Source organism: Ambystoma mexicanum, chromosome 4q (assembly GCF_040938575.1).
Source record: "Ambystoma mexicanum isolate Mex_15411 chromosome 4q, UKY_AmexF1_1, whole genome shotgun sequence".
Taxonomy (NCBI): Eukaryota; Metazoa; Chordata; class Amphibia; order Caudata; family Ambystomatidae; genus Ambystoma; species Ambystoma mexicanum.
Genome location: NC_090928.1, coordinates 526,508,995 through 526,516,494, shown reverse-complemented (window position 1 = coordinate 526,516,494; position 7,500 = coordinate 526,508,995). Strand labels below are relative to the sequence as shown.

The 7,500-nt window shown below is 38.7% G+C and overlaps 8 non-coding genes across 8 annotated transcripts; all 8 read left to right on the top strand.

Annotated features, from left to right (window-relative positions):
* The first annotated feature begins 426 nt into the window (after positions 1-426).
* TRNAK-CUU (transfer RNA lysine (anticodon CUU)) lies at positions 427-499 on the top strand. The gene has a single exon. It is a non-coding gene; the product is annotated as a tRNA-Lys (tRNA).
* A 423-nt stretch (positions 500-922) lies between these two features.
* Positions 923-995, top strand: TRNAK-CUU (transfer RNA lysine (anticodon CUU)). Its single transcript has one exon. It is a non-coding gene; the product is annotated as a tRNA-Lys (tRNA).
* Positions 996-2,088: 1,093 nt separating this feature from the next.
* TRNAK-CUU (transfer RNA lysine (anticodon CUU)) lies at positions 2,089-2,161 on the top strand. The gene has a single exon. It is a non-coding gene; the product is annotated as a tRNA-Lys (tRNA).
* A 102-nt stretch (positions 2,162-2,263) lies between these two features.
* Positions 2,264-2,336, top strand: TRNAK-CUU (transfer RNA lysine (anticodon CUU)). Its single transcript has one exon. It is a non-coding gene; the product is annotated as a tRNA-Lys (tRNA).
* A 423-nt stretch (positions 2,337-2,759) lies between these two features.
* Positions 2,760-2,832, top strand: TRNAK-CUU (transfer RNA lysine (anticodon CUU)). Its single transcript has one exon. It is a non-coding gene; the product is annotated as a tRNA-Lys (tRNA).
* A 423-nt stretch (positions 2,833-3,255) lies between these two features.
* On the top strand, positions 3,256-3,328 carry TRNAK-CUU (transfer RNA lysine (anticodon CUU)). Its single transcript has one exon. It is a non-coding gene; the product is annotated as a tRNA-Lys (tRNA).
* A 930-nt stretch (positions 3,329-4,258) lies between these two features.
* Positions 4,259-4,331, top strand: TRNAK-CUU (transfer RNA lysine (anticodon CUU)). Its single transcript has one exon. It is a non-coding gene; the product is annotated as a tRNA-Lys (tRNA).
* Positions 4,332-7,124: 2,793 nt separating this feature from the next.
* Positions 7,125-7,197, top strand: TRNAK-CUU (transfer RNA lysine (anticodon CUU)). Its single transcript has one exon. It is a non-coding gene; the product is annotated as a tRNA-Lys (tRNA).
* The last annotated feature ends 303 nt before the right edge of the window (positions 7,198-7,500 follow it).

Sequence of the window (7,500 nt, the reverse complement as noted above, 5' to 3'; positions counted from 1 at the left end):
AACTAAAATTTTAGTGCTTTTTGACCTAAAAATAGAAATTGAAAGTCTCTTTACAATATTTGCAATATTTTCATTGTTAACATGCAACATATGAATGCATGTCTGGATGATGTGTAATTGGGCAATACCACACCTTAATGTATTCACTGTAAAAGAAAAAGTATGTATCATCTTTCTATAAAATAAAGTGGAGAAAACACAAATAAGACTTTTTTCCACACAGGTTTAATCGGCTATTTCCTGATATTCTTCAATGCGTTCTGATATTGACTGGTAATTGTGTTTGATACTTTCTTAGACTATTTCTGCCTCTGGCTGATGTGTATTTTCTTTCCAAACACCACCAGAGCCTATGATTACACAGCATCCTATCTGTGGAAAGCGGCAGTGCAGGGATAGGGAAGAAAACTATAGGCATCCAAAGGTGCCCGGCTAGCTCAGTCGGTAGAGCATGAGACTCTTAATCTCAGGGTCGTGGGTTCGAGCCCCACGTTGGGCGAAAACAACTAAAATTGTAGTGCTTTTTGACCAAAAAAATAGAAATTGAAAGTCTCTTTGCAATATTTTCATTGTTAACATGCAATATATGAATGCATGTCTGGATGATGTGTAATGGGGCAATACCACACCTTAATGTATTCACTGTAAAAGAAAAAGTATGTATCATCTTACTATAAAATAAAGTGGAGAAAAGACAAATAAGACTTTTTTCCACACAGGTTTAATCGGCTATTTCCTGATATTCTTCAATGCGTTCTGATATTGACTGGTAATTGTGTTTGATACTTTCTTAGACTATTTCTGCCTCTGGCTGATGTGTATTTTCTTTCCAAACTCCACCAGAGCCTATGATTACACAGCATCCTATCTGTGGAAAGCGGCAGTGCAGGGATAGGGAAGAAAACTATAGGCATCCAAAGGTGCCCGGCTAGCTCAGTCGGTAGAGCATGAGACTCTTAATCTCAGGGTCGTGGGTTCGAGCCCCACGTTGGGCGAAAACAACAAAAATTGTAGTGCTTTTGACCAAAAAAATAGAAATTGAAAGTCTCTTTGCAATATTTTCATTGTTAACATGCAATATATGAATGCATGTCTGGATGATGTGTAATGGAGCAATACCACACCTTAATGTATTCACTGTAAAAGAAAAAGTATGTATCATCTTACTATAAAATAAAGTGGAGAAAACACAAATAAGGCTTTTTTCCACACAGGTTTAATCGGCTATTTCCTGATATTCTTCAATGCGTTCTGATATTGACTGGTAATTGTGTTTGATACTTTCTTAGACTATTTCTGCCTCTGGCTGATGTGTATTTTCTTTCCAAACTCCACCAGAGCCTATGATTACACAGCATCCTATCTGTGGAAAACGGCAGTGCAGGGATAGGGAAGAAAACTATAGGCATCCAAAGGAGCCCGGCTAGCTCAGTCAGTAGAGCATGAGACTCTTAATCTCAGGGTCGTGGGTTCGAGCCCCACGTTGGGCGAAAACAACTAAAATTGTAGTGCTTTTTGACCAAAAAAATACATCCTATCTGTGGAAAACGGCAGTGCAGGGATAGGGAAGAAAACTATAGGCACCCAAAGGAGCCCGGCTAGCTCAGTCGGTAGAGCATGAGACTCTTAATCTCAGGGTCGTGGGTTTGAGCCCCACGTTTGGCGAAAACAACTAAAATTGTAGTGCTTTTTGACCAAAAAAATAGAAATTGAAAGTCTCTTTGCAATATTTTCATTGTTAACATGCAATATATGAATGCATGTCTGGATGATGTGTAATGGGGCAATACCACACCTTAATGTTTTCACTGTAAAAGAAAAAGTATGTATCATCTTACTATAAAATAAAGTGGAGAAAAGACAAATAAGACTTTTTTCCACACAGGTTTAATCGGCTATTTCCTGATATTCTTCAATGCGTTCTGATATTGACTGGTAATTGTGTTTGATACTTTCTTAGACTATTTCTGCCTCTGGCTGATGTGTATTTTCTTTCCAAACTCCACCAGAGCCTATGATTACACAGCATCCTATCTGTGGAAAACGGCAGTGCAGGGATAGGGAAGAAAACTATAGGCATCCAAAGGAGCCCGGCTAGCTCAGTCGGTAGAGCATGAGACTCTTAATCTCAGGGTCGTGGGTTCGAGCCCCACGTTGGGCGAAAACAACTAAAATTCTAGTGCTTTTTGACCAAAAAAATACATCCTATCTGTGGAAAACGGCAGTGCAGGGATAGGGAAGAAAACTATAGGCATCCAACGGTGCCCGGCTAGCTCAGTCGGTAGAGCATGAGACTCTTAATCTCAGGGTCGTGGGTTCGAGCCCCACGTTGGGCGAAAACAACTAAAATTTTAGTGCTTTTTGACCAAAAAAATAGAAATTGAAAGTCTCTTTGCAATATTTTCATTGTTAACATGCAATATATGAATGCATGTCTGGATGATGTGTAATGGGGCAATACCACACCTTAATGTATTCACTGTAAAAGAAAAAGTATGTATCATCTTACTATAAAATAAAGTGGAGAAAACACAAATAAGACTTTTTTCCACACAGGTTTAATCGGCTATTTCCTGATATTCTTCAATGCGTTCTGATATTGACTGGTAATTGTGTTTGATACTTTCTTAGACTATTTCTGCCTCTGGCTGATGTGTATTTTCTTTCCAAACTCCACCAGAGCCTATGATTACACAGCATCCTATCTGTGGAAAGCGGCAGTGCAGGGATAGGGAAGAAAACTATAGGCATCCAAAGGAGCCCGGCTAGCTCAGTTGGTAGAGCATGAGACTCTTAATCTCAGGGTCGTGGGTTCGAGCCCCACGTTGGGCGAAAACAACTAAAATTTTAGTGCTTTTTGACCAAAAAAATAGAAATTGAAAGTCTCTTTGCAATATTTTCATTGTTAACATGCAATATATGAATGCATGTCTGGATGATGTGTAATGGGGCAATACCACACCTTAATGTATTCACTGTAAAAGAAAAAGTATGTATCATCTTACTATAAAATAAAGTGGAGAAAACACAAATAAGACTTTTTTCCACACAGGTTTAATCGGCTATTTCCTGATATTCTTCAATGCGTTCTGATATTGACTGGTAATTGTGTTTGATACTTTCTTAGACTATTTCTGCCTCTGGCTGATGTGTATTTTCTTTCCAAACTCCACCAGAGCCTATGATTACACAGCATCCTATCTGTGGAAAGCGGCAGTGCAGGGATAGGGAAGAAAACTATAGGCATCCAAAGGAGCCCGGCTAGCTCAGTCGGTAGAGCATGAGACTCTTAATCTCAGGGTCGTGGGTTCGAGCCCCACGTTGGGCGTAAACAACTAAAATTTTAGTGCTTTTTGACCAAAAAAATAGAAATTGAAAGTCTCTTTGCAATATTTTCATTGTTAACATGCAATATATGAATGCATGTCTGGATGATGTGTAATGGGGCAATACCATACCTTAATGTATTCACTGTAAAAGAAAAAGTATGCATCATCTTACTATAAAATAAAGTGGAGAAAACACAAATAAGACTTTTTTCCACACAGGTTTAATCGGCTATTTCCTGATATTCTTCAATGCGTTCTGATATTGACTGGTAATTGTGTTTGATACTTTCTTAGACTATTTCTGCCTCTGGCTGATGTGTATTTTCTTTCCAAACTCCACCAGAGCCTATGATTACACAGCATCCTATCTGTGGAAAGCGGCAGAGCAGGGATAGGGAAGAAAACTATAGGCCTCCAAAGGAGCCCGGCTAGCTCAGTCAGTAGAGCATGAGACTCTTAATCTCAGGGTCGTGGGTGCGAACCCCACGTTGGGCGAAAACAACTAACATTTTTTACTGCTTTTTGACCAAAAAAATAGAAATTGAAAGTCTCTTTACAATATTTGCAATATTTTGATTGTTAACATGCAATATATGAATGCATGTCTGGATGATGTGTAATGGGGCAATACCACACCTTAATGTATTCACTGTAAAAGAAAAAGTATGTATCATCTTACTATAAAATAAAGTGGAGAAAACACAAATAAGACTTTTTTCCACACAGGTTTAATCGGCTATTTCCTGATATTCTTCAATGCGTTCTGATATTGACTGGTAATTGTGTTTGATACTTTCTTAGACTATTTCTGCCTCTGGCTGATGTGTATTTTCTTTCCAAACTCCACCAGAGCCTATGATTACACAGCATCCTATCTGTGGAAAGCGGCAGTGCAGGGATAGGGAAGAAAACTATAGGCATCCAAAGGAGCCCGGCTAGCTCAGTCGGTAGAGCATGAGACTCTTAATCTCAGGGTCGTGGGTTCGAGCCCCACGTTGGGCGTAAACAACTAAAATTTTAGTGCTTTTTGACCAAAAAAATAGAAATTGAAAGTCTCTTTGCAATATTTTCATTGTTAACATGCAATATATGAATGCATGTCTGGATGATGTGTAATGGGGCAATACCATACCTTAATGTATTCACTGTAAAAGAAAAAGTATGCATCATCTTACTATAAAATAAAGTGGAGAAAACACAAATAAGACTTTTTTCCACACAGGTTTAATCGGCTATTTCCTGATATTCTTCAATGCGTTCTGATATTGACTGGTAATTGTGTTTGATACTTTCTTAGACTATTTCTGCCTCTGGCTGATGTGTATTTTCTTTCCAAACTCCACCAGAGCCTATGATTACACAGCATCCTATCTGTGGAAAGCGGCAGAGCAGGGATAGGGAAGAAAACTATAGGCCTCCAAAGGAGCCCGGCTAGCTCAGTCAGTAGAGCATGAGACTCTTAATCTCAGGGTCGTGGGTGCGAACCCCACGTTGGGCGAAAACAACTAACATTTTTTACTGCTTTTTGACCAAAAAAATAGAAATTGAAAGTCTCTTTACAATATTTGCAATATTTTGATTGTTAACATGCAATATATGAATGCATGTCTGGATGATGTGTAATGGGGCAATACCACACCTTAATGTATTCACTGTAAAAGAAAAAGTATGTATCATCTTACTATAAAATAAAGTGGAGAAAACGCAAATAAGACTTTTTCCCACACAGGTTTAATCGGCTATTTCCTGATATTCTTCAATGCGTTCTGATATTGACTGGTAATTGTGTTTGATACTTTCTTAGACTATTTCTGCCTCTGGCTGATGTGTATTTTCTTTCCAAACTCCACCAGAGCCTATGATTACACAGCATCCTATCTGTGGAAAACGGCAGTGCAGGGATAGGGAAGAAAACTATAGGCATCCAAAGGAGCCCGGCTAGCTCATTCAGAAGAGCATGAGACTCTTAATCTCAGGGTCGTGGGTTCGAGCCCCACGTTGGGCGAAAACAACTAAAATTGTAGTGCTTTTTGACCAAAAAAATACATCCTATCTGTGGAAAACGGCAGTGCAGGGATAGGGAAGAAAACTATAGGCATCCAAAGGAGTCCGGCTAGCTCAGTCGGTAGAGCATGAGACTCTTAATCTCAAGGTCGTGGGTTCGAGCCCCACGTTGGCGAAAACAACTAAAATTTTAGTGCTTTTTGACCAAAAAATAGAAATTGAAAGTCTCTTTACAATATTTGCAATATTTTCATTGTTAACATGCAATATATGAATGCATGTCTGGATGATGTGTAATGGGGCAATACCACACCTTAATGTATTCACTGTAAAAGAAAAAGTATGTATCATCTTACTATAAAATAAAGTGGAGAAAACACAAATAAGACTTTTTTCCACACAGGTTTAATCGGCTATTTCCTGATATTCTTCAATGCGTTCTGATATTGACTGGTAATTGTGTTTGATACTTTCTTAGACTATTTCTGCCTCTGGCTGATGTGTATTTTCTTTCCAAACTCCACCAGAGCCTATGATTACACAGCATCCTATCTGTGGAAAGCGGCAGAGCAGGGATAGGGAAGAAAACTATAGGCCTCCAAAGGAGCCCGGCTAGCTCAGTCGGTAGAGCATGAGACTCTTAATCTCAGGGTCGTGGGTGCGAACCCCACGTTGGGCGAAAACAACTAAAATTTTTTAGTGCTTTTTGACCAAAAAAATAGAAATTGAAAGTCTCTTTACAATATTTGCAATATTTTGATTGTTAACATGCAATATATGAATGCATGTCTGGATGATGTGTAATGGGGCAATACCACACCTTAATGTATTCACTGTAAAAGAAAAAGTATGTATCATCTTACTATAAAATAAAGTGGAGAAAACACAAATAAGACTTTTTCCCACACAGGTTTAATCGGCTATTTCCTGATATTCTTCAATGCGTTCTGATATTGACTGGTAATTGTGTTTGATACTTTCTTAGACTATTTCTGCCTCTGGCTGATGTGTATTTTCTTTCCAAACTCCACCAGAGCCTATGATTACACAGCATCCTATCTGTGGAAAACGGCAGTGCAGGGATAGGGAAGAAAACTATAGGCATCCAAAGGAGCCCGGCTAGCTCATTCAGAAGAGCATGAGACTCTTAATCTCAGGGTCGTGGGTTCGAGCCCCACGTTGGGCGAAAACAACTAAAATTGTAGTGCTTTTTGACCAAAAAAATACATCCTATCTGTGGAAAACGGCAGTGCAGGGATAGGGAAGAAAACTATAGGCATCCAAAGGAGCCCGGCTAGCTCAGTCGGTAGAGCATGAGACTCTTAATCTCAGGGTCGTGGGTTCGAGCCCCACGTTGGCGAAAACAACTAAAATTTTAGTGCTTTTTGACCAAAAAATAGAAATTGAATGTCTCTTTACAATATTTGCAATATTTTCATTGTTAACATGCAATATATGAATGCATGTCTGGATGATGTGTAATGGGGCAATACCACACCTTAATGTATTCACTGTAAAAGAAAAAGTATGTATCATCTTACTATAAAATAAAGTGGAGAAAACACAAATAAGACTTTTTTCCACACAGGTTTAATCGGCTATTTCCTGATATTCTTCAATGCGTTCTGATATTGACTGGTAATTGTGTTTGATACTTTCTTAGACTATTTCTGCCTCTGGCTGATGTGTATTTTCTTTCCAAACTCCACCAGAGCCTATGATTACACAGCATCCTATCTGTGGAAAGCGGCAGTGCAGGGATAGGGAAGAAAACTATAGGCATCCAAAGGAGCCCGGCTAGCTCAGTCGGTAGAGCATGAGACTCTTAATCTCAGGGTCGTGGGTTCGAGCCCCACGTTGGGCGAAAACAACTAAAATTTTAGTGCTTTTTGACCAAAAAAATAGAAATTGAAAGTCTCTTTGCAATATTTTCATTGTTAACATGCAATATATGAATGCATGTCTGGATGATGTGTAATGGGGCAATACCACACCTTAATGTTTTCACTGTAAAAGAAAAAGTATGTATCATCTTACTATAAAATAAAGTGGAGAAAAGACAAATAAGACTTTTTTCCACACAGGTTTAATCGGCTATTTCCTGATATTCTTCAATGCGTTCTGATATTGACTGGTAATTGTGTTTGATACTTTCTTAGACTATTTC